The sequence below is a fragment of the Notamacropus eugenii genome, chromosome 2 (genome assembly GCF_028372415.1).
Source record: "Notamacropus eugenii isolate mMacEug1 chromosome 2, mMacEug1.pri_v2, whole genome shotgun sequence".
Lineage (NCBI taxonomy): Eukaryota > Metazoa > Chordata > Mammalia > Diprotodontia > Macropodidae > Notamacropus > Notamacropus eugenii.
In genome coordinates this window covers 211,502,380-211,529,196 of record NC_092873.1, presented here as the reverse complement: position 1 = coordinate 211,529,196, position 26,817 = coordinate 211,502,380, and the positions used below count along the sequence as shown (strand labels likewise).

Sequence of the window (26,817 nt, the reverse complement as noted above, 5' to 3'; positions counted from 1 at the left end):
ACAATGTTCAAGAAATATATATTGAGAAATTTATACAATGAGATGTAGGGGAATGACCTTGTCGACTTTGATGTCTAACCAAGTTCTAAGTGCTTCACAGCACCTGTTTCAGCTGCCTTTATGGCCATTAGAAAATATTGTTCTCAAAGCAGCAAGGTGGTGCAATGGATGGAGCACTGGCCCTGGAGACAGGAGGACTTGAGCTCAAATCTGGCCCCAGACACTTGACACTTACTAGCTGTATGGCCCTGGGCAAGTCACTTAACCGCAATTACATCACCAAAAAAGAAAAAAAGAAAGAAAACAAGAAAATATTGTTCTTATCCACCCATTCCACCAGGGTAAGTCTTCATATGCTTGGGGTAGACACCCCGCTCCAACTTACCAATGGCTTTGAGACCCCTTGGTTACTCTTGACCTGGTTTAGCCCATCCACTAAAATGGTTTACAGGAGTGTGGCCACTGTGCATGTTGCACCTTCTTGGAGCCACAGATGAGGGTTTGGTAGATCAGGTGGACACCAAAATTGGAAAGCTGCCCTGAAAGGGGCTCAGCAGCCCTCACACCAGAGATACTTGTCTTACCTGAACAATCCCTACTTCTCTCCCTTCCTCTTCTCCCTATCCGAACAACTACCACCCTAATTAAGTGCTCATCACCTTCACCTGGACTATGGCAATAGCATCTTAATTGTTCACTCTGTTTCATCCCTCCCTACTCCACCTATCCTGCACATAATTGCCCATATGTAGGCCAGTCCATGACTCTTCCCTTTCGATAAATTCCAATTGTTCCCTACTGCCTTTAGGATCAAATTCAAAATGAAAAACAAACTTAGATTTTTTTTGGGGGGGGCGCTTTTAAAGCCCTTCAAATCCTCGTCTCGACCTACCTTTCCAGATTTTTTGCACAGTACTTTCCTTCCTGAATTGTATGTTCCAGTCACACTGGCTAACTTGCTGGTGCTCACACAAAAAAGATTTTATATCCTGTTTATGCCTTTGCATTTTCTTCAGTACCTGTAATATGCTCCCCCTCATACCTGCAAATTAAGATCCTTTGTTTTCATCAAAAGTCAGCTTAAGTGCCAGCTTCCAATTTTATTCATAGAGTTCTTATTTGTATCTTGGCAGATTCTCAAATATTTTGTACATTCTATAGTCATTTTGAATGGAATTTTTCTGTCTCTTCTAACTGGATTGTTGTTGAAATTTTTGTGTTGAATTTATTGTGGCATATCAGATTTGGGTCTAAACCAAAATTCAATTTGGACAAACTAAATACCAGTTTTCTCAGAAGTGCTTATCAGGTAAGGAGTTCCTCAAATTATTTTTCTTCATGGCTTTATTAAACCCTGAATTTTTAGTTCAATTCTGTCTGATTCTCCCTTGTCTAATTTATCATACTAATATTCTTTCCTAAGGAAAAACAAAACACCAGATAGTTTTGATGAATATTGCCTTGTAACATAATTTGAGTTCTTAAAATATCGTTTTCCCTTCATTTGTGCTTTTTCAAATTATTCCCCTTAAGATTTAAAATCTTTTGTTCTTCCAAATGAGTTGGGATAGCCTACATAATTTTGTAAAGTATCCTCTTTGTAATTTAATTGATATAGCAACAAGTCTGTAAATTTAAATAGGTAATGCTGTTATTTTTTGTAATGGTGTAGCAACATCATAAATAATTAATATCACAATAATTTCTTGCCTACTATTATTACTGATTAAAAATGTTTTGTAATTCCCACATGCATTTGCCCAGAACACACCATTTCAGTCTTAGTCTTAGTCTCAAACTCTCTTACATGTCTTTCTGTTTCGAGGCATGTCTCTCTCTCTCTTTGTCTCTTATGGCTGGCCTACAGTCCTCTAATTTTCTGAACAAGGAATGTCTGTTACCTTTTTCGTATCCCCAGTGTTTAGCTTAGCTTAGGTTTTTCAGTAATGCTTACTGAATGACCAATAATTTTATCCTGTCTATAATTTGTTTCTTCAAAGCTCTTTTCTTCTTGTCTACCCCCATAAGACTGTGGGCTCCTTGAGCACAAGGACTGTTTTGTCCCCTCCATCAGTACTTAGCATAATACCTGACAAATAGTAGGCATTTAATACGTTTGACTGACTAAAACTGTATTATCATATTTATAAATTCTTGTGAGTATTTGAAAGGTAATACTTAAATTTTAATACATTTTATAATTATTTAAAGTGCAATTTCTCTATATTTGGTTCCAATAATTTTTGTTGAAAGTATAGAAGAAAGTATAGAAGTATAGAATAGAAAGTATAGTATAGTATAGTATATACTATATATATATGTATACTATAGTACAGTATAGAAGAAAGAATAAACATGTTAGAAAAATAGTAACTTTTACTCGAACAGGAGGTTCCTTAAAAACCAGAACAGATCAAAGAGGAATTATTGATACAATGAGATAAAAAATTAGAATAAAATTTTAGTTGAAAAGAATAGGAGAAAATGTAAGATATTTAATACTAAAACAATTGACTTAGAAAAATTAACAGGGAAACAAGTGAGGAGAGGAGAAGGGAAAAGGACAATAACACTAGAGAAGGAGTAAATTCAAGCAGAAAAAAAAATAAGATCCTGAAGGGAAGACTAAAGTAATAAAAAGAGAAAAAAACCAGAAACTAAAAGGATACCTATCAATTTGAGAATGATTCAACAAATTGTGGCATAGTAATGTAATGGGATATTGCTGCACAGTAAGAAATTATGAAAGAACTGATTTCAGAAAATCCTAAGAAATATGAACTGATACAGACTCAAGTGAGCAGTGCCAGAAGAACAATTTATACAATGTTAACAACAGTTGGAAGAACTGTCATCAAAGCAAATACCAGCCATGTCCCCAGAAGATCTATGGTGAACACGCCTCCTTACAGAGAGATAGGCAATAGACTCAGGCTCTTAAAAGAGACATATAGTTTTGACATACAGTGTCAGGGCATGAATTTGTTTCTCTTGACTGTGTTTATTTATGAATAGTTTTTTTCTAATTAGAAAAGCAATTAAAGATTATATTGAGACAGTTGTTGACTAATATTTAATGATGAAAGGAAGATTATTTCATTTGTCTATCTGGTGGAATAATACTTAGAGAAGAAGCTTAACCTTAATGATAAGCTGACACACTTCCCTTCCTGTCTCAGTTAACAAGGTTTTCTCCCCAAATTTAAAGAAGCTACATCCTGTCAATGTTTACAAAAATTGATCATCTCACATTTCATTTTGAGAACGATGCCAACAAAAAAATGTATTTTCCAAGCAAGACAGTCTTGATAGTCTTAGTGACTTTGCTTAAGTAACTTCCTTTCATTGAACTCCATTTTCCCATCTCTAAAGTAAGAAGTTTGTACTAGATAAGTATCGAGTCCCCTTCCAATTCTAAACCTAGGATCAGTATAATTTTTGAAAACCTTAAGGGAAATAAGGTTAATTTAATTCAAAATTAGTCATTATGTGACCACTGCTGGATAATGTTGACTTTAAATTTTTTTTCCTTCTTCATTTTAAAATATCACACATTCAGTTTTGTCCTACCATCACCCACTGGAAAAGAGAGAGAAAAGAAATACAGAATCCTGGCATCGTATGTGCATAAATGACAAAAAATTCCCACATTGGCCACATCCAAAAATATGTTTCTCATTCTTTTACAATACCTAGGAAAACATTGGTTGAGCAACCTACTTAGATAAACTAAACATCTACATTATTATGCTACTGATACATAACTCGTATTTTAATAGCATCATGTTAGCAATACTGATCCTGAGCAACTGTTCCTATTGCTTCATAGTAGAGGTGAAATGCACGTGGCCAATGGGGAAAGACAAGACACAGAAGCAGATTCCAGATTTCTGCTTGTTACCTCCATAAATCTTTATGAGGATGGAGGATGCCAGTGGTAGCTGAGTCTGGGAAAAGCTATAAATTCAGAGCCAGTTCCTGTAAAGCAAAGGACAAATATTTAAGTATATAATGAAGGCTGCATCATGATCATGTCACATGAATTAATATAATAGAGAGATAAAGAAAGTAATCTCCTTGAAAGTAAGGCTTGGCTCACTTTTCTGTGTGTATAAGTATATAGATACATACATACACATATATACATACATACATCTCCAGCTCTTAGAACAGTGCCTGGCAAATTGTAAGCATTTAGTAAATGCTTGTTGATTGAGGCCCTGAGAATAAATGAACTTTTCCCAAAGTTACACAAGGAGCAAGTAACAGATTCGAGATTCAAATCCAGGCTTCCAAACTCCAAAGCCAGTGATATATTAATCATTGCCAACATCCATGACTTCAATCCAGGATGTAATAGGTAGAGGATGGATGTAAAAGGTTTAATCTAGGTTCTTAGAAAGGCCTGTTTACTGAAAAATGTACTAGTGTTGTCTGGATCCCACTCTTCATGGGTTGTTACTTCAACTAAAAGCTGGCACCAACTTTTTTCTATCCAACCTTTCTTGGACCCAGGGCAAATAACCTAATCTGTCTCAGTTTTTCATATCATTCAAGACCTGATGAAATCATGAGAACCTAAGTTGAAAAACCTAACCCTATCCTGCTGTATTTCAGTATTTAAATATACTCCTTCCCCTTTTAGGAAAACCTTAGAAAGTGTTTTCTTAAGTTTGTCTAAGTTCACTCAAAATCTGATGTTGATCCCAGAAACTCTTTAAAAATCTTGCTGGATCTTGTTATGTTTATGAATCTGTAGAATTTGCCTTTTCTTTTGCCTTTGTTCTATAGTAAGCAAACTATAGGAGATATTTTCATACTTTCTGAAACATGTGAAGACAGTTGGTAGAAGGGAACAGAAAGACCCAAGGCTTGGAATTAAGAAAGAGGACATAGGTCTCTGAGCCAAATTGGCTCAGAAACTTAGAGAGGCCAAAACTCATTTCCTTGACATGAGGTTCAGTCAGTAACCAGGATGTTTAGAAAGTAATTAAACTGTTTTATCAATATTGGCAGAAGGTTCTATGGAAAGTAGCTCATGCCCCAGGAAGCTGAGGACAAAGGCCCAGGACTGGGCCTACTAGTTCCCATTCCCACAGCTTTGAGGCCTAAGACTCAAAGATTTAAATGAGAAAGTGAAGATTCTTGACTGTGTCAGGATCTTTGAACTATTAGGATCTTTGAAGTTCCCTAACAGGAATGATACAGATAGTTCTCTAGGTTTGCTTCTGTGAACCTGGAAAAAAGTATGCATACTTACTAGTGTAGCATAAAGGATAGAAAGATAGATTTAAAGCCATCTGGCAGTCTCATAGGGTTTAAATTGTGTTTGAGGCTTACTATCTCTGTAACCTTAGGTAGGTCTATTATGGTCCTCAGTGTCCTCATGTACAACAGCTAGATGGCATAGTGGATTGAGTGCCAGGCCTAGAGTCAGAAAGACTTCTCTTCCTGAATTAAACTCTACCCTTAGAAAACAATAGCTATATGATCCTGGACAAGGCATTTAACCTAGTTTGTCTCAGTTTCCTCATCTGTAAAATGAGCTGGAGAAGGTAATGGGAAACTATTCCATTATTTTTGCCAAGAAAACCTCAAAAGGGGCCATGAAGAATTGAACATGATTAAAAACAACCAAACAACACAATAAAGACCTTAACTTTTGAAATCCTTTCCAGTTCATGAGCCCATGAAACCATACTTAGAGTCTAACATCCAGAATATACCATACAGTAATGATCAGAATTTCAGAGTAGCATAGGCTGAAATTTCTCAGTCTTCTAGACAGATCCCTACATAATTTTGTTAGTAATTTCAGAGTCAGCTTCATTCTGGATCACTTCTTCTGATTCATATACTCTCTTGGTATCTTTAAATATTTTCATCTTTATTCATCTTTCTGTCTCCTCTAGTACTTTTCCTTTAGCTAGCTTCTGCAAGTTACTTTTACTAATAGGATATAATGAAATAGTAGCTAAGCTCTTTATAGGGCTAAATGAAGTTAGACAAAGCATTAGGCTTATCAAAGCAGGAATAATAGAAGTCGAATGTACATTCTTCTTGTGGTAATAATTCAATTTGATGCGGCAAAGGCCCAAAGAAGTTTGATTTCAAGGCAGTGAGGATAAAATGGAATGATTATCTAGTAATTAATACCAGGGATATAAAAGAAAAGTTGACAGTGAATCATTTGGATAAATCCCCATACAAATGAGAAAGAAAAATGAAAACAAGGAAGATTATGTCCACAGAGCTAATTCAGGCAAATTAGTTCCTCAATCATTCAATCCCATGTGTTGGCTCTAGGACGCTGGACAGAGTGAAGATGAAACAAACAGAGTAGGAAATATGCCCAATGTGTCTAGACTAGGTGTGGTGATTCAACAACCAGGCAAGTAATGAAGGGTCTAGATACTTGAATGAATAGTAAGTCAGCATCTGGATATGCTTTCACTCTCCTTGTTCATTCTAGCTGTACGTATTTAATTTTACTGTATTTGCTGGACTCCTTTACTATCTGAAACCTGGGACTGGTCTATCCTAAATGAAAGCATAAAAAACAAGAATTAAAAAACAAATCTTGTGGGCTAAGGAGAAATTAGTCTCAGTGTTAAGCTTTCCTTACTACTGGTACTCAAAGCCTATTGCTCCCACTAATTTGTTTTTTGTTTTGTTTTTTGTTGATTCTAAAATCTCTGAAGTCTTTATGGTTTACTTGCATTTGATGTAGCCTAAAGAACACTGGTTCTGCAGTCACAAGATTTGGGTTCAAATACTATTTCCAATGCTTTAAATATTTGTGAAGTTGGGCAAGTCACTTAAACTATCTTGAACTCAGTTTCCTAATTTTAAAAATGAGGTCACTAGACAATATCACCTTGATTGTCCCTTCTCATTCAAGATTCGGTAATCTTATTATCCTTTTGGCTCTTGTGAATTTCTTGACCCCTGGCACTTGTGCCCTTCTGGTCATTAACTACCTGATTTTGACTCATTGCTTTGCTCTAACCAATGTTATCTTTCTATCTGTAATACATATATATGGTCCCTGATCAATATTTTCTTCTTGTTTCTGTGTTCTAATCAGGTCTGACTTGATTGTGCATTTACCTTCCCTTTTTTCCCTCTTAGAAGTGTTTTCTGAAGCTCCCTTTCTTTTTTTTCTTTTTTTCTTTTTTTTTAAATTTTTAATGGTTTACAATTGCTTCCATAAAATTAAGATTTTATCCCCCCCACACCTACCCCTCACTACCCCCCTCTCCCCCATGACCACATACAATTCTGTATAGGTTCTACATATACTTTCCTATTGAGTACATTTTCACTATAGTCATGCTATGTAGTCGAACTAAAATAAATGGAAGAAATCATATAACAAATCAAGACATGATACACAAAAACACGCATACACACAAACATGATCTGCTACATTCTGTGAATGACTTCCATATTTCTTTCTCTGAGTGTGGAAGGCATTTTGCCTTAGAAATCCACCATTGGGATTTTTTTTTTAATAAGTTCTTACATTATTACGGAATTCCAAGCCTACCAGAAAAAACTCTCGCACACTGTGGTTGTTGCTGTGCACAGAGTTCTCCTGGTTCTGCTCCTTTCACTCAGCATCATATCATATAAGTCCTTCCAGGTCTCTCTGAAATCTTCTTGTTCATCATTTCTTATGGCACAATAGTACTCCATTACATTCATATACCATAATTTATTCAGCCATTCCCCCATTGATGGGCATCCCCTTGACTTCCAGTTTTTGGCAACTACAAAGAGTGCTGCTATAAATATTTTTGTACATGTGGGACCCTTTCCCATTTTTATGATCTCTTGGGGATACAGTCCTAGTAATGAAATTGCTGGGTCAAAGGGTATGCACATTTTTGTAGCCCTTTGGGCATAGTTTCAAATTGCTCTCCAGAATGGTTGGATGAGCTCACAGCTCCACCAACAATGAATTAGTGTTCCAACTCTCCCACATCCTCTCCAGCATTTATCATTTTCTTGTTCTGTCATGTTTGCCAATCTTATAGGTGTGATGTGGTACCTCAGAGTTGTTTTGATCTGCATCTCTCTAATCAAAAGTGATTTAGAGCATTTTTTCATGTGATTATAGATATCTTTAATTTCTTCTTCTGAAAATTGCCTGTTCATATCCTTTGACCATTTATCAATTGGGGAATGATTTGCATGATTATACATTTGAGTCAGTTCTCTATATATTCTAGAAATAAGGCCTTTATCCCCAAGCTTAGCCGTAAAAATTCCTTCCCAATTTACTACATCCCTCCAAATTTTGGTTGCATTGGGTTTGGTTGTGCAAAAACTTCTCAGTTTAATGTAATCAAATTTATCCATTTTGCATTTCATAATGCTTTCTATCTCTTCTTTAGTAAAAAATTCTTCCCTTCTCCATAAATCTGATAAATACACTATTCCTTGCTTCTCCAGTTTATTCATGGTATCAATCTTTATAGCTAAATCATGTACCCATTTGGACTTTATTCTTGTGTACGGTGTCAGGTATGGGTCTATGCCTAATTTCTGCCACACTGTTCTCCAGTTTTCCCAGCAATTTTTGTCAAAGAGTGAGTTCTTATCCCAGAAGCTGGGGTCCTTGGGTTTATCAAACAGGAGGTTGCTATATTCCTTGCCTACTGTGTCTTGAGTGCCAAGTCTATTCCACTTGTCTACCTCTCTGTTTCTTAGCCAATACCAAGTGGTTTTGATAATTGCTGCTTTATAGTACAATTTGAGGTCTGGTAGTGCTAGGCCACCTTCCCAAGCATTTCTTTTCATTAGTCCTTTTGATATTCTGGACCTTTTGTTCTTCCAAATGAATTTTGATATTATTTTATCCAGCTCTAGAAAGTAATTATCTGATAGTTTAATTGATATGGCACTAAATAAGTAAATTAATTTAGGTAGAATTGTCATTTTTATTGTATTAGCACAGCCTACCCATGAGCAACTGATGTTTTTCCACTTACTTAAATCTGACTTTATTTGTGCAAAAAGTGTCTTGTAATTGTGTTCATATAATCCCTGGGTTTGTTTTGGCAGGTAAACTCCTAAGTATTTTATAGTGTCTACCCTAGCTTTAAATGGGATTTCTCTTTCTATCTCTTGCTGTTGAACTTTGTTGCTTATATATAGGAATGCAGAAGATTTGTATGGGTTTATTTTGTAACCTGCAACTTTGCCAAAGTTGTTTATTATTTCAAGTAGTTTTTTACTTGAATCTCTGGGATTCTCTAAGTAAATCATCATATCATCTGCAAAGAGTGATAACTTAGTTTCTTCTTTGCCTATTCTTATTCCTTCAATATCTTTATCTTGTCTAATTGCTACAGCTAACATTTCTAGTACCATATTGAATAATAGAGGTGATAATGGACATCCTTGTTTCACCCCTGATCTTATTGGGAATGCATCTAGCTTATCCCCATTGCATATAATGCTTGCTGAAGGTTTTAGATAGATACTGCTTATTATTTTATGGAAAATTCCCTTTATTCCTATGTTCTCCAGTGTTTTTAATAGGAATGGGTGTTGTATTTTGTCAAAAGCTTTTTCTGCATCTGTTGAGATAATGTGGTTTTTGTTAGCTTTGTTGTTGATGTGATCGATAATGCTAATAGTTTTCCTAATATTGAACCAGCCCTGCATTCCTGGTATGAATCCTACCTGATCATAATGTATTAATCTCATGATAAGACGTTGTATTCGTTTGGCTAAAATCTTATTTAAAATTTTTACATCTATATTCATTAGGGAAATTGGTCTATAATTTTCTTTCTCTGTTTTGTCTCTTCCTGGTTTGGGTATCAAAACCATATTTGTATCATAGAAAGAATTTGGGAGGACTCCTTCTTCCCCAGTTTTCAAAAATAGTCTATATAGTATTGGAATTAACTGTTCTTTAAATGTTTGATAGAATTCACTTGTGAATCCACCTGGCCCTCGAGATTTTTTCCTAGGGAGTTCATTGATGGCTTGTTCAATTTCTTTTTGTGAGGTGGGGTTGTTTAAGTATTCAACTTCCTCTTCTGTTAATCTGGGCAATTTGTATTTTTTAAAATATTCATCCATCTCATTTAGATTATCAAATTTGTGGGCATAAAGTTGGGCAAAGTAGTTTCTAATTATTGTTTTAATTTCCTCCTCATTGGAGGTGAGTTCACCTCTTTCATTTTTAATATTAATAATTTGATTTTCTTCTTTTTTTAATCAAATTGACCAAAGGTTTATCAATTTTATTAGTTTTTTCATAAAACCAACTATTGGTTTTATTTATTAATTCAATAGTTTTCTTAATTTCAGTTTTATTAATCTCTCCTTTGGTTTTCAGTATTTCTAATTTGGTATTTACTTGGGGATTTTCAGATTGTTCTTTTTCTAGCTTTTTCAACTGCAAGCCCAAGTCATTGATCTCCTCTTTCTCTATTTTATTTATGTAGGCATTCAAAGATATAAAACTTCCCCTAAGAACTGCTTTTGCAGTATCCCATAAGTTTTGGTATGTTGTCTCATTATTGTCATTCTCTTGAATGAAATTGTTGATTGTTTCTATGATTTCTTCTTTAACCCATTCCTTCTTTAGGATTAGATTATTTAATTTCCAATTGATTTTTGGTTTATCTTTCCATGGCCTTTTATTACATGTAATTTTTAATGCATTATGATCTGAGAAGGATGCATTGATTATCTCTACCTTTCTGCACTGGACTGTGAGATTTTTATGTCCTCATACATGGTCAATTTTTGTAAATGTTCCATGTACTGTTGAGAAAAAGGTATATTCCTTTCTATTCCCATTCAATGTTCTCCAAAGATCTATCATATCTATCTTATCCAGAGTTTTATTTACCTCCTTAACCTCTTTCTTGTTTATTTTGAGGTTAGATTTATTGAGTTCAGAGAGAGGGAGGTTGAGGTCCCCCACGAGTATAGTTTTGCTGTCAGTTTCTTCCTTCAACTCCCCCGACCTCTCCTCTAAGAATCTGGATGCTATACCACTGGGAGCATACATGTTTAGTAATGATATTGCTTCATTGTCTATGGTGCCTCTTAGCAGGATATAGTTATATCCTTATTCCTTTTGATTAGATCTATTTCTGCTTTTGCTTTGTCTGAGATTAGGATTGCTACTCCTGCCTTTCTTACATGAGCTGAAGCACAATATATTCTGCTCCATCCTTTGACTTATATCCTATGTGTATCCCCCCCGTTTCAAATGTGTTTCTTGTAAGCACCACATTGTTGGATTATGGCTTTTAATCCATTCTGCTATCCGTCTCTGTTTTATGGGAGAATACATTCCATTCACATTCACAATTATGATTACAATCTGTGTATTTCCCTCCATCCTCTTTCCCACCATTTGTGTTTTTATCTCTCCCATCTCCCTTCCCCTCCTCAACAGTATTCACTTTTCACCCCCTCCTCCTGCAGCCTTCACCTCCTTCTTATAGCCCCCCTCCCTTTTACTCCCCTTTACTCTTGTTGCTTCTTCCCTCCCTTTTAGCCTCCCTCCCCTTTCTTCCCCCTTCCCCTCCTACTACCTATAGAGCTAGTTAGGATTATCTACTTAAGTTTAATGTTCCCTCCTTTAAACAAATCAGATGTGAGTACTCTCAAACAATGCTCATCTCCCTTCCCTCCTTCCCTCTACTATAATTTTGTACTTCTCCCTGTGATGTAATTTGCCATTTCCTGCTTCCTCCTTTTCACACCTCCTATTACAATCCCTTCTCATACTTAAATCATATTTTTGACGTGACATTATTTACTTTATACCCATTCCCTTTATGTATATCCCTTTTATCATAATAGCTGCACAATTCTCAAGATTAACAGGTATCATCTTCCCTTATAGGGAGGTAAATAGTTTGCCCTAATTGAGTAACAAGTTTTTGTTTTTGTTCTTTCCCCCCTGTTTACCTTTTTATGATTCTCTCGAGACCTGCATTTGAAGATCGAATTGTCTATTGAGTTCTGGCATTTTGTTCAGGAAGCTCTGGAAATCCCTTATTTCATTGAATGACTTTCTCCTTGCCTGAAATGTTATGCTGAACTTTGCTGGGTAGTTGATCCTTGGTTGAAGTCCCAACTCCTTTGCCTTACAAAATATTGGGTTCCAATTCTTTCGATCTTTTAATGTAGAAGCTGCAAGGTGCTGTGTGATCCTGACTGTATGTCCTTGATATTTGAATTTTTTCTTTCTGGCTGCCTGTAGCATTTTCTCCTTCACTTGATAGCTCTGGAATTTGGCAACGATATTTCTTGGGGTTTTGAGTTTGGGCTCCCTTTAGGGAGGGGAACGGTGGATTCTTTCAATGACTATTTTGCCCTCTGATCTTATTGGAAATGCATCTAGCTTATCTGCATTTCATATAATGCTTAATGAAAGTTTTAGGTAGATACTGCTTATTATTTTATGGAAAGTTCCAGTTATTCCTATGCTCTCCAGGAGTTTTAAAATGAATGTGTGTTGTATTTTATCAAAAGCTTTTACTGCATCTATTGAGATAATCATGTGGTTTCTGTTAGGCTGCAAACATACAAATACCTATTCTCTCCACCTGTCAACTCTCATTCATATCAAAGGGTATTATGGATTGGTTTCGGGAGAATAGATTCCCCTTAGACTGCAAGTCAGCATGTGTTTCTTTGCAGTTAACTTTAGCAAAACTCATGCAAGATAGTAATTAATAATTATCTTCTCTACTTGTTCACTAACAAGGAAATACCTTCAAACCACATTTCATTAGAGTTTCTATATTAAAGTGTAGAAAAGTGAAAAATTCCTTAATTTTTTATTCCTGGTACCAGTACCACAATTTGCAGGGCAATATACCTGAAGTAATGAAAAGAAAAGAGAAAGAGAAAGCTGCAATAAATAAAAGACTTCAGGAATGTATATCTAATTGACACTACATTGCATTAATCAATAGCTACACTTTTTGCAAACTGTGGCTATGACAGTCCTGAGCAAGAAGGGTTTCCTGTTTAAGCTGCAGTAATTTTTCTGACTATGGATCATTGTTCCTTCTGTGGCAGATTTTTACAGTTCCTCTAATGCATTTGGATTGACTGTCTCAAAGTAACCTGCAACTTTCCTGACAACTCCTCAGATCTCTCTCCTGCTAAGAACTGTAGCCCTCTTCTATTGAGTTTTAGAACCTTCTGCTACCATATCCACCACTTCCACCACCAGATCCATAACCACCATAAGGACTGCTGAAGGAATATTTCATATCCCTTGAATAAAGTAAGTTCACTCTGTCCTTTTGGTGACCTCTCAAGGAACATAACATGCGCGAGTTGGCCATGCCTTAATGTTTTGGGAACGAGCCACTCCCGGAACATATAGATAATACTTGGAGGATCTGGCTAATCCTCCCAGTATATGATTAATTAACTTATATCTTGTGGCCCCCGTATGATATCTCCTTGATGGGCAAAACCTGTATTCCCATGGCCATGTGCCTGACCAGCTTGGAACAGTGTGCGGAGTCGTTGGCAAAAAGCCTTCTTTGTCTAGGTCCCTATAAAGTCCCCCCGCCTAGTGTAAGTCCTCGGAATCTCACCCAAGGAGAGGACGCTCTGCCTGGGACCTCTGTGCTCCCAATTCGGACCCTGAACGCTGTATCCCGGGATTCCCCAGCTGATGAAATTCAGGTGTTGGTGCCTCCCCGAATTGGTGATGTATTCTTTTTCTTTTTCTGCTATACTGATTATTATTATACTTATTACTCTGTGCTTATTGTGTATTATTTGCTGTATTGGATGTTATTATAGACAGTCTACAATTAAACTACCTTCATTTTTAAAGCAGTGTGGGAGTGTTATTTACAGGAACGAATCTGAACCCCTAAAAATCACAAAACAACTGCCTAAGCTCTTTTCCCCAAAACTGTATCTTTTCATGGGTCCATAATTTGATTGCTGCTGTCCACTATAATTTCCAAAATCATTATAGTTCCCACCGCCACCATAGTTACCACCACCAAAATTTTCTCCTTCATTGTAACCAACATATTCTCCTCCACCACCACCACATCTACCACCTTGGTTTTCATATCCTGGTCCACCATTACCACCATAAACCCCCTCTTCCACCAAAGTTTCCTCCACCACATCCAAAGTTTCCACTGCATCTCTTGCTTGGAAAGGGCCTTTTTCACTTCACAGTTATGACCATTAATAGCATATTTCTGAATGACAGTTTTGTCAACTGCATCATGATCATCAAAAGTTAAAAAAAGCAAATCCACTCTTCTTTCCATTCTGTTGATCTTGCATTAATTCTATAGTTTCAATGTTGCCATACTTTTCAAAGTAGTCTCTTAAATTATATTCTTCTGTATCTTCCTTAATACTACCAACAAAAATTTTCTTCATGGTTAGATGTGCACCAGGTTTTACAGAGTCCTCTCTAGAAACAGCTCTCTTTGGTCCCACTACATGCCAATCAATCTTATGTGGCCAAGCACACATTGCTGCATCTACCTCTTCTACACAAGAATGTCACAAAGCCAAAGCCTCTAGAACGTTTTGTTTGGGGATCTCTCATCACCACACAATCTGTGAGAGTGCCCCATCTTTCAGAGTGTTCTCTTAAACTATCCTCTGTAGTTTCAAAGCTCAAGTCAGCAATTAATAATCTTCTCAAGTGCTCTGGTTCCTTTGGATCATGACACATGCAGCAGTGACAGCAGCAGAAGTCAGATTAGGAGTGACCAGGCAGCTCTTTTACCTCCATTTTGAGACCAGACCCGCTACCTCCAACTCGAGTGCAATACAAGACAGAGAGAAAGAAGCTGGGAAGATTCTAATTAAGACAATCATAGCACTAAGGTAGGTTCTAAAAGAGGTTTTGCTGAAATAGACTTTCCCTGTAGCCTTTTTTATCTGTCAACCCTACCTTTATTCCAACTTTTTTCCTTTTTCATTCTTTTTTTTTTTCCTATTCATTTCCTAAGTTCAGATAACAGAATGTCTGGAGAGAAGATTCCCTAAAGCTCCTTGAAGAAAGAAAAATATAGCCCATATTTTTTCCTGACGCAGCCTTTGATTTGGAAAATAGAGGCATTCAATCATTCAGATAGGATAAGGCTAAAGAGATGGGGTTCTTTTTAATCACTAATCTCCCTCCTCTCAGCATGTTTTCCTCCATGGAAAGTCTGAATGACAGTGTGGTACTATGAATCTTGGGGAAATTGTTGATAAAAACAAAGAAGGACTCACTTAAATGACCAACAGTTGCATGATAGCAACCTCAAGTTCAGTTTACTTTGGAGAGACCTTATGGGTTATTTGAGCATTTTACGTTTCTAAATTTTTATGTGTTTATGGGACCCCCTACCATATTATGAATTTCCTGAAGTGGAGGGGGGGATTATATGTTGCCCCTCATCTGATACTCATTTAGTTTATTTAAAACCTGTACAAGGGTTGGACACCCTGTTATTCACATTTGTTGATGTCTACTTTTACTTTTGTCTTGTCTGAGATCAGGATTACTACCTATGACTTTTTAAAATTTACCTGAAGCATAATATATCTTGTTTATTCCCTTATTTTAACTCTGTGTGAATCTTTTTCTTAAAGTGTGTTCCCTGAAAACAACACATTGTTGGATTTACTTTCTGATCCATCCTCCTAAACTTATTTTTTACAAGTGAATTTATATGTTGGACATTCATGGTAATGATTGTTAATTATTCATTTCCCTCCTTCCTATTCTATTGTATTTTTCCCTCTCTTTATCTCCCTCCTCCCTCTTTCTAAGAAGAGGAGGTCAATGAGAATGATGAAGTGTAATTAACACTAGTGGTCTAACTTGCTTCAATCATTTACTATTCCTTTGCTTGCCTTCTTTCTTCCTTGTCCAGATCCTAATGACAGAGTCTTACTCTTTTTTATTTCCTTTAACACCCTTCTCTTCATAAACAATGGTATGAAGTTGCTATTTGTTTTGCTTGATAAATGCCTACTGATACATTAAAAAAAAAAATAGAAAGTCTTTGATCAACACAAGATAAACCATTATGCTAAGAGACCAGAGATGAAGAATGTTAACCACTTCCTGATGGGAGAGGTGATAGACTAAATACACAAGATGATTGACACATGCATTTTTGGACATAGCAAATAAGGAAATTCATTTTGTTCAACTATGTATATTTGTTATAGGGTGTTGTTTTTCTTTATTATTCAATGGAGGGACAGATGTGGGAGAGAAAAAAAGAAATGCTTCATCATTTTAAAAATTAAAGCAATAAAAATATTATTGGTTATGATATTAATGTTTATTCTTCCCTAGATCTACTCCACTCATATTTTTCTCTCTCCTAGTTTTCTCCTGTCTCTTTGTTTATTTGATTGAATAGATCAAGAGAGTGAATATATTTATGAGCCAAACTCTTTATGTGTATATACCCTCTTTCTGATCCAGATGAAAGTGTGGTTCAAATGAAGCTTACTATCTTATCCCTCATACCCTGTTTATCTTCTTATGTGTCCTAATTACATGAGAAAGTAGATTTCACCTCCTTTTCTATTCCCTAGTATATTTCTTCCTTTTCTTTCTTCTTTTAAAATAATCAAAACTTAATAAAACCACTCCTAGGTCCTTGATTTTTATACCCCTTGCCAACATCCTGGTTCTGAAGGGATATCTGTTTCTTTTCCTTCTATTAAAATGTAGAGTATACCCTTATCTAGTATCTTTCATACACTCAAATGTATTTGCCGTTTTATGCTTCTCTTGGTTTTTGTGTTTACCTTTCCAAATTTTTACTAAACTCTGGTCTTTTTATCATGAACTCTTCAAACTCCTCATATTTATTTACAGGTCCATTTTCTTCCCCTTAAATTACATTCAGTTGCAAAATGAGTTAATGGTTGTAAACCTCTACTTTTTGCCTTTTGGAATATCACATGTAAGTATCTCCCTTCTTTTATAGTGTTAGTTGCCAATTAAACATGTGATCCTGATTGCGACTACCTGGTATTTGAATTTTCTTTCTTGATACTTGATGTATTTTTCTTTGACCTGAAAGTCCTAGATTTTAGCTATTATATCCTTGGAAATTTAATTCTGGGGTTTCATTTAGGAAATTATTAATAATAATAATAGTGATATTGTTAATAGCATTTATATTGTAGCTACTACATGACAGACACTTTACAAATATCATTTGATCCTCACAACACCTCTGAGGGGTATGTTATTTTATTATCTCCATTTTATAGCTGAGGAAATTAAGGTAAATAGAGGTTAAGTGATTTTGCTTTAGGTCACACAGTTAGTAAACACTAGCCTTATCGGTTTATGTTTCTCTCTATGGTAAGGAGACTGAAATATATTCCATTACATGTGTAATATATTTTGGTCAACAAGGTTCCTTTATTTATATAAAGGACACTTAAAAGTTGTATTTACATGTATCTGGTAGGAGAAAAGGTCTTGGGAACCTTTGATCAATTTGAAGAGTTCCCTAAATCTAGATGATAAAATGACAGTACATGGACTTTTTTCTGAAGGGCACCATAAGTGGAGGTATATGTGCACTATGGTATCTTGCTAAGAGGACTGGCCTCACATAAAGACTGCCAAATTTCCTCTTCTTTTTTGTGGATGTACCATATTGTTGATTCATTAACAGTGAACTCATGGCCAACAACTATGACTCATTCTTGAAATGAAGTTTATCTTATACATGTATGTTTGTCATAAGGTACATCTTGTGCTTAAGAACACTACACAACACTTCAGCACTATGCATAGGGACCAATTTAAACAGTGAAATCATCAACAAAAAGCCCAAAAATGCTAAAAATGAGGTACTAAAGTGACTGCCAAAAAAATGATACGTTTACAGTATAAGAGCTAAGACTAGTAGTCAGAGTATCACCTTGTTTGACCACAGCTGGGAAAACAGGAACTAGGGTAACTCATACATTTTCCACTACTTTGCACATATCCAAGAATGACCACAAAACTACTATGAATATTCAAGGTTACAAAGGTTACAAATAATTTTTAGCGAGTAGATAAATTTTCAAATATGAACCCATGAATAATGAGAAAAAATCATATCTACTATCAAAAAACAATTCCCCTGAAAAACAGGATGAGAGATCTTCTAAGAATCACAAGATTCCTTCTAAACTAGAAATCTCAAACTCATGGCCCACTTGCTGCACCTGCCACATGCCAGCAAAACTCCCTAATATGACACAAAATAGACCAAAATTTAATTGGGAAATATTAAACAAAACAAAAATAAAATACAACATAAATAATATTAATTTTTGGTTTCCAATTTAATACACACCCACATGGATTGTTTCAGTTTGAGTTTGATATCACAGCTCTAAATCATAGTCAAGTAAAACAACATGTATTTTACATCTCTAATGTTGACATTTTTCATATTATGTTTTCCTCCCTCTTCTATAAATACAGTACTATGTTTTTTTTTCAGTTATTATACCTTAGCTTGATTTTTTAAAGGTGGTTCTGTTCCCACTGGCCATCTTTCTGTCACTCCTGATGCATTCCTCTCATTTGTTACCTCTTCCCTTTTAGAGTTAAGCTCCCTTGCTTGCAAGTCATTTTCTTCACTCTGAAATAAATTATGCCACTACTTTGTGTCCTGACACACCTGCCTCTAGCTTGGTTTGTTCTGCTCTGACCAGTTCCAGGTTAGAGACAATTCCAGTCTGGACTGCATTCAAAATTTTGTTGACACTGGTTATATAATTCTTCATGCCCTCTATTTTCCTCTCAGTCACATCAATTCTTCTTTCTTTTCTTCCCTTCCTCTGTTCATTAGTTTTACAAATCACATTTTACACCCCTTTCCAAAAACAGTTTCTCTCACTCTCTTCATTATCATCCTCTCTGTCTGCTCTAGACTCTCATTCTCTGATTCATGATCCCTTTAATGATATAGTCTCTCTATTTATCCTATATGCGATTAAGCTTCCAGAGTATTTATCCTTTATGCAATCAAACTTCCAAGGTCATTTATCCCCTCTGGACAGTTTCTGCCACTGGCTTTTTTTTAACTTTACCCTAAGATTTCCCCCTTGCTATTATGCCTCACTCATAGAACAATACCAATTATTGTAGTTGTCAAAGAGGACCCTGCCTCACGGTGGAATTCCCCCCATCACATCCCTGATTGTGCAACCCACCATTGATCTATACCATCCTCCTTACTCTCACCCCCCCCCCCATATTTGTCTGAGAATCTCTTGCCTTGGTCCATACTCTCCTAGGTGCCAGTTGCTCCTAAGCACTCCAAATCCCACTCCCCCCACCATGAGGTAGAATGAGTGTACTTTTTAAGCACCCAGTTGCCCTTATAATAACCAATGCACAGTTCCCATCACTCTTCACAGATCATATGCACATTCATCAGTGGAACCATCTCCCATAACCAAATAAGTATTTTGGAGTATTTATTGCTGAACTCATTTATTTGATCTGGAGTTCATATTTCTCCTTGTTGTTGATTTATCTGAGAATGTTCAAAGTTTTTAAGGTTTTTTTTTTCTTCCTTGGATCTTTGGTAATTTCAGTCTTTTTTTTGTTTTGCTCTTATCTTTTCCTGTTACCTACTTTCTGACTCTCTCCCCTCGGATGTGTGGTTTCCTTCAGGGCTAGATCTCAAAGTCTTAGTGTCACTAATTAATTCATAGTTGAAAAGCCAAAGACAAAAAGATTATTCTGCACCAGGTGACTTTTGTGTAGACAGAACTAGACTCATCTAGATGCTGAGTTTTTTCTTTCAGGCTTAGCATAGTGCATAGCAACATATCCCCCAACCCCTTACCTCCCCACTCCCCCATACACATAAATATGGTATCCCATCTGGTGATCTGTCCCATTCCCTCTGTTCCTCAGTCCTCTAGCCCAATATCAGTATTAAGAGCTTTGCAGTGCTGGTGCTACAGAGCTGGCTACCATGGCACTGTCTGGTTCTTGAAGCCCTCAGCAGGCTTCTGCTCCTGACAGGTTGCTGCAATGCTGGCTGGTTGTTGCATCCCAAGCAAGTGGAGACTCCAGATCCAGCATAGATCTGGAGTCTCCACAACACTGGACAGAGGGAGGAGGGGCCAGAATATAGGTATGCTCTATTGCAAGCTCATATGTTTGGTACTTAGGTCAGTTAATGCAGTCTCACTGCCAGTAGCAAGGGAAGTGAAGAAGGGGTGGTGAATGACCTCAAAGCAGGCATCATGGCATCAATTTATGTTTTTATTTTTGGCCTTTCAAAAATTCTTGGTGTCAAAAAAAAAATAAATTCTTGGTATCCTAGACTAAGGAGAGACCTGAAGTTGCTTTTTCTTTGATGCATAATTATTCTTTTAGAGAAGTTTGAGAAGTCATGGAGATTGGAAAAAATGTCTAGTCTTCCATCTTGTTGTTCATGTAACCCTAAATTTTGGTGGTTTTCAAAGATAGAAATCAGTCTATCATTAGTAATGTGAAAAATGCTCCAAATAACTAATAACAGTATGAATCTAAATTAAAATAATTCTACGATTCTGCCTTTCATCTATAAGATTTGTAAAAGTGACCAAAAAAGAAAATTGACAATTGTTAGAGGGGCTACAGAAACACAGATGCACTGGTATACTGTTGGTTTTGTTATGAACTAGTCCAAACATTTTGGAAAGCAATTTGAAATTATACCCCAAGAGTCACTGAACTTGGGTACAAAAATACCATTATAAGGCCTGTACCCCAAAGAGAGAAAAAAACCTTATACCTAAAAATATTTAAAGAAGTTCTTTTACCCAAAGCTAGTACCCTTAAATTGGGGAATTACTAAACAAATTAAGGTATATGGAGAAAATGAAATACTAATAGATTATAACAATTATAAAAGGGTTTGATTCAAACAATTCTGGAAAGATACATAGGAACTGATGAAGAAAACTGTGAGCAGGATCAGAACGGTTTATATGGTAAAAAGACCATTGCAAAGAAAAGTAACTTTAAAAGACTTAAGAACAACGACCACCTCCAGAGCTGTGATAGTGAATCATGCTTACTCTTCTTTCGACAAAATGGCGATGGACCACAAGAGTATAACATTCTTTGTGGGGGGTGTCACAAGTGGTTAGATTTGTTTTGCTTGAATGTGCCTATTTTTGACAAGAACTTTTTGTCTTCTTTTTTTTCTTAGAGTCATTTTGAGGGAGAGGGTTTTATATATTTAAAAAAATTATAAAATGAAACTTCATATCGTAGTATGCAGTCGTATTGCTATGACTTTGTAGTTCTTTTGGGACTAATTCGGCACCTAAACCCACAGGTCATATTTGTATAGTCCTTTAAAGTTTGTTGAGGGCTTGCCTTATAATTACTCCCTGTTGCAAGTCATTGAAAAGATAGCCATAGATATTTTACAAATGAAGAAGTTGAGGAACAGAGAAATGAAAAGACTCTCGGTACTCTTCATGAGATAAGTAAGCAATTTACCTGGATTTGAATTCAAGTCATTTGTCCCCATGAATAGTGTTCTTTCCATTATACCATAAGATCTGAGATTATTTCTCTTTTTTTAATCCTCTTGACATAAACATATTTTCTCTATGCCTATCCTGTATTGGTTGTGCTCTGAACTACTTTGCAACCAGTTGGAATCTACTAGATAGTTCAAATCACTTTAAATATTTTCCCATAATTTTCTACAAAATGTAAAGTATCAAAAATTATTTTGCTTGATTTTATTTCTTTTACCTTGGTGAGATGGCATGACATACCAGAGAGAGATCCAACCTCGAAGCCAAGAAGATGAGGCTTCAATATCTGCCTCTCAATATACTAACTGTGTGACCCAAGACCAGTCACTTAACATCCTATTGCTCTTTACAAATCTTTCTGACTATAAACTGCAGATAAGGTGCTGAGTTGCATTGATAGAAGATGTTTTTTCACCTGAGAGTTTTTATACCCATGAAATCACAAGTTCATTCCTTATGAATGAACCTGTGAAGGGGGGAAGGATAGAAAGGAAATGTAATCATCCTTGAAAATTTAAAAAGAAATGACCTTTTATGTTTTTCTTAGAGCTAAAGAGATTAAAGTCTATCTCAAGACATACTGAAGTATTCTGGTGAATAGGTTTGTGCCTAGGGAAAATTGGGAAATCACAGCCATAAGATGTTAGGATCAGAAGGTACTTTAAATAACACTTAGTCCAATTCCATTTTGAAGATGAGGATACTAAAGGTAAGAACAATAAAATGTCTTAGTCAATAGCAGCAGACCATGACTAGATCCAATGTTCTTAAAAGATCCAGGGGTTTGGATTCAAAGATTATGATTTCCTAGCTGAATATCCTTAGGCAAGTCACTTCAACTGGGTTTCAATTGCTTCAACTGTAAAAACAATATGAGCATTAATTATCTTGTAGGTTTATTGAAAGGAATGTATTTTATAACTGTTGATAATTAACTCCATGATGGCTGATGAGCTCCCCAAGTGACATAGTATAGAAGAGTCCCACACAATGTAACACCCACAGCCTTTTTGACAGGCTGCAAGTGGTCTCTGAGCCATATGGTGTACAGGCCTGGTACAGAGGAAAAAGAGAAGAAGGATGAGCACAGAGCCTTGGAGGACCACCAAGTGCCTCTGTTTGCTCATCTGTCAAATGAGCTGGAGAAGGAAATGGCAAACCACTCCAGTATCTCAGCCAAGAAAACCACAGATAGGGTCACTGAGTCGGATACGTCAGTCAGAGTCACTGAAACAACTGAATGACAACAAAAACCACATAGCCCTTTAAGGTTTACAAACAATACATACACACATACATGCATACACACATATTCTCATTTGACATAAATAGTATTATTATATTCATTTTATAGATGAAGTAACTGAGACTTAGATAAGTTGAGTCTTGCCCAGGTCTGTTGCAAGATTTGAACTTAAATCTTCTTGGCTTCCAGTCAAACACTTTACTTACTATACTAACTAGTCTGCCTAATTTCCTCTATATTTAGGCTACATGTTCACTTTAAACTTATTGTGGTACAATTTATTAGCAATATATAAATGGTTATTCAAGGCCCTAGACAACACTAAAGAGACATTATACATACATACATACATACATACATATATACATAAGGGGGGGGCAGGGGGAGAGAGAGAATAAGCCAGAAAGCCAATCTGTGAAACAGAGTAGAGCAGAAAAGTCCCTACTTTTGTCTGAAGGCTCATTGCATAAGAAGGCTTTCTGGTCCTGGTCGCCAGACCTAATAGAGTAGCCTGGGAGAAGGTTGAATTGTTGGCTATGGACAGAGCCGATATGTGCCTCCAGGAGTGACCTTAGTATAGTTCCAAATTCCTTCTCATAATGGTTGGAACAGTTCACAACTTTACCAATACTCTATTGCTGTACCATTCATTTCATACATTAACTATTCCTATTTTAACTATTTTCATCTTTTCAATGTTTGCCTTTTTTTTTTTGCTAGGGCTAGTGTTATCCTTCAAAGTAATTTTGATTTTCATGTCTCTTATTTGTAATGATCCAGAGCATTTGTATGGTTCTTAACAGTTTGAAGGTATGCTTTTGAAAAATGTCAGTTCATATCTTGACAAATGGTTTCATTCTTATATATTTGTATTCATTTTCTATGCTTCTGGGACATCAGACCTTTCTTAACGATAATTGATGTAATTTTTTTGAACAATTTAAACAAGAAGCTTTCCTTCTTATTCTATTTGCATAGAGTCCACTTATACAAAAAGTATTTAAAAATTTCATGTAATTGAAATGATTTGTTCGCTTTTATAATCATCTCCTCCTTATTTGATAAAGCAATCTCTCATTTGACAAGTTGTGAAAATATCTAATCTCATTATCTTTGGATTTTTTATGGTATGATCATTAACATTTAGGTTGCATATGATTGATTTTATTCTGTTGAGCTTATTGTGAACTATAATGTTGGTTTAAACCTAACTTAATTTCTGCCTAACTGAATTTCAGTATAACCAGAAATTCTTGTCAGGTAAGGAGTTCTTCCTTATTTATGTTTTTAAGTTAATCAAATTCTTGATAATTTAGATAAGTTTTTTGTGATTCTTCCTTGTCTAATATAGTTCCCTGATCTTCTTTCCTATTCTTTCTGAACAAGTAGGAAATAGCTTTGATGATGAGTACCTTTTAGCATAATCTAAGATCTGGAAGTGTTCTTTACCCTTTATTCTTACCTTTTAAAATTATTTCCCTTAAGATTCAATTTTTTTTTTCTCCAAATGAATCTTGTTATTTTGTCTGGTTCTATAAACTATCCTTTTCATAGTTTGAATAATGTAACAGTAAGTCTATCAAGTCAAGTCAAGAAGCAATTATTAAGCTCCTACTATGTGCCAGGTTCTGTGTTAACTGCTGAGGATAAAAAGAAACTAAAAATAATCCTTGCCCTCAAGGAACTCACAATATAATAATGGGAAAACATGCAAATCACTCTGTGCAAGCAAGAGAAATTAGAGATAATCTTAGAGGAAAGACAATAATATTATAAAGATCTGGGAAAAGATTGTGTTTTTCTTCAGAAGGTGGGATTTTGGTTAGACTTGAAAGAAGCCAGGAGGTAGAGGTAAGATAGCAGAAGGGAGAGAACCCCAGACTTTAGTGACAGTCAGTGAAAGTGAACAGACTCAAGAGAGGAAATGTCTTGTGCAAAGAATAGCAAGAAGACTAGAGATTAAGAAAAAGTGGTAGGAATATACAGAAAAATATACAGATCACTTACAGTGATCTTAACATCATGGATAACCACAAAGATATGGTTATTAATCTAGAGCCAGACATCTTGCAGAATGAAACCAAGTGGGCCTTTGGAAACATCACTAACAATAAGGCTTGTGGAGGTGATGTAATTCCAGCTGAGTTATTTAAAATCATAAAAGATGATGCTATTAAAGTGCTGTCCTCAATATGCCAGCAAATTTGGAAGTCTCAACAGTGGTCACTGGATTGGAAAAGATCAGTTTATGTCCCACTCCTAAAAAGGGCAATGCCAGCGAATGTTCAAATTACCAAATAATTGTGGTCCTTTCTGACACCAGGGCAATTATGCTCAACATTCTGCAAACTTGGCTTCAGCAATATGTGAACTGAGAATTTTGGTTTTTGAAAAGTTGGAGGAACTAGAGACCAAATTGCCAACACTTTTCTGGATGATGGAGAAAACAAGGGAGTTCCAGGAAAAAAAAGTCTACTTCCACTTCACTGACTACACTAAAATCTTTGACTATGCAGATCACAATAAAATGTGTCAAGTCCTCAAAGAGATGAGTACCAGATCATCTTACCTCTCTCCTGAGCAACCTGTATGCATACTGAGAAGCAACAATTAGACCTGAACATGGAACAACTAATTGGTTAAAGATTGGGAAAGAAGTACAACAAGGTTGAATTTTGTCACCTTATTTATTTAACTTATATGCAGAGTACATCATGTGAAATGCCAGGCTGGATGATTCAAAAGTTGGAATTAAGGTTGCCAGAAGAAATATCAACAATCTCAGATATGCAGATTTTACTACTCTGAGGGCAGAAAGAAAAAAAGAAGAATTAAGAAGCCTCTTGATGGAGGTGAAAGAGAAGAGTGTAAAAACTGCTTGAAGCTCAACATTAAAAAAAACAAAACAAAACCTTAAGGTCATGACAACTGGTTCTATCACTTCCTGGGAAATAGAGGGAGAAGAAATGAAAACAGTGTTAAATTTAATATTCTTATATTCTTGGACTCTAAGATCAATGTAGTTGGTCATGGGTAGGCAACTCTACCCATGAAATTGAAAGATACATACTCCTTGGAAGGAACTATGGCAAATCTGGACAACATAGTAAAAAGCAACTTTGTCTTGCTGACAAAGTTCAGTATAGTCAAAGCTATGGTTTTTCCAGTAGTTATATGTAGCTGATAGAGCTGGACCATAAGGAATGCTGAGCACTGCAGAACAGATGCTTTCAAATTGTGGTGCTGGAGAAGACATTTGAGAGTTCATTGGAAAATAAGAAGCTGAAGTAAGTAAATACTTTTCTTGCTCCTCCATATTTAAACTCTTTCTTCTGGCTGCTAACTTTTTTTTATATTGATCAGTAAGGTCAAATTTGAGTTATAATGTTCCTGAGAGTTTTTGTTCTGGGGTTTCTTTCTGGAAGTGACTGCTGGATTCCATTTCCTCCTTGCCCCCACCTACTATGTTCTTCTTTATGTTATTTCCTAATTGTGTCATCTGCATTCTCTAATGAGATTGTAAGCTCCTTCAAAACAGAGGCTATGTCTTGACATAGCTGACTATCTTGCTGTGTGGTCAAAGTGATGGAGGCCGCAGTCTTTTTTCTTGGAATATACTCAGTGATTAGATGTTGCTCCAGTTCATACATAAAAAGTAAGGGTCAAACTTTCATGGACATCTTCAGGTAGTGCCTTACATTACAGCTTCTTTCAAGCTTAAGGTAGCCATGAAGGATTTTTTCCCTGCAATTTCCTGGATCTTTTAGGTGACTAAGAGAATGAGATATATAGCACTTGGATGATTTCTAGGTATTTAATATAAAACAAGTTGCATGGAATATTTTTTAACGTTGCCCTGTAAGTAGGACGTTTAGAAAGAGAATCACAAAGCTTAATGAAAAAGTGAGAGAAGTGTGAGAAAAAATGTGAGAGATGAAAGAGATTTGGAGAGAAAGTAGAGATTTTGTATTGAGTCAGAGACAAAGAATACTGGGAGCCTCCAGGAGAAGGAG

General features: G+C 35.9%; 2 pseudogenes; one reads left to right on the top strand and one right to left on the bottom strand.

Annotated features, from left to right (window-relative positions):
• Nucleotides 1-12,871: 12,871 nt before the first annotated feature.
• LOC140526772 (heterogeneous nuclear ribonucleoprotein A3-like) lies at nt 12,872-18,516 on the bottom strand (annotated as a pseudogene).
• A 3,736-nt stretch (nt 18,517-22,252) lies between these two features.
• On the top strand, nt 22,253-25,418 carry LOC140522920 (uncharacterized; annotated as a pseudogene).
• The last annotated feature ends 1,399 nt before the right edge of the window (nt 25,419-26,817 follow it).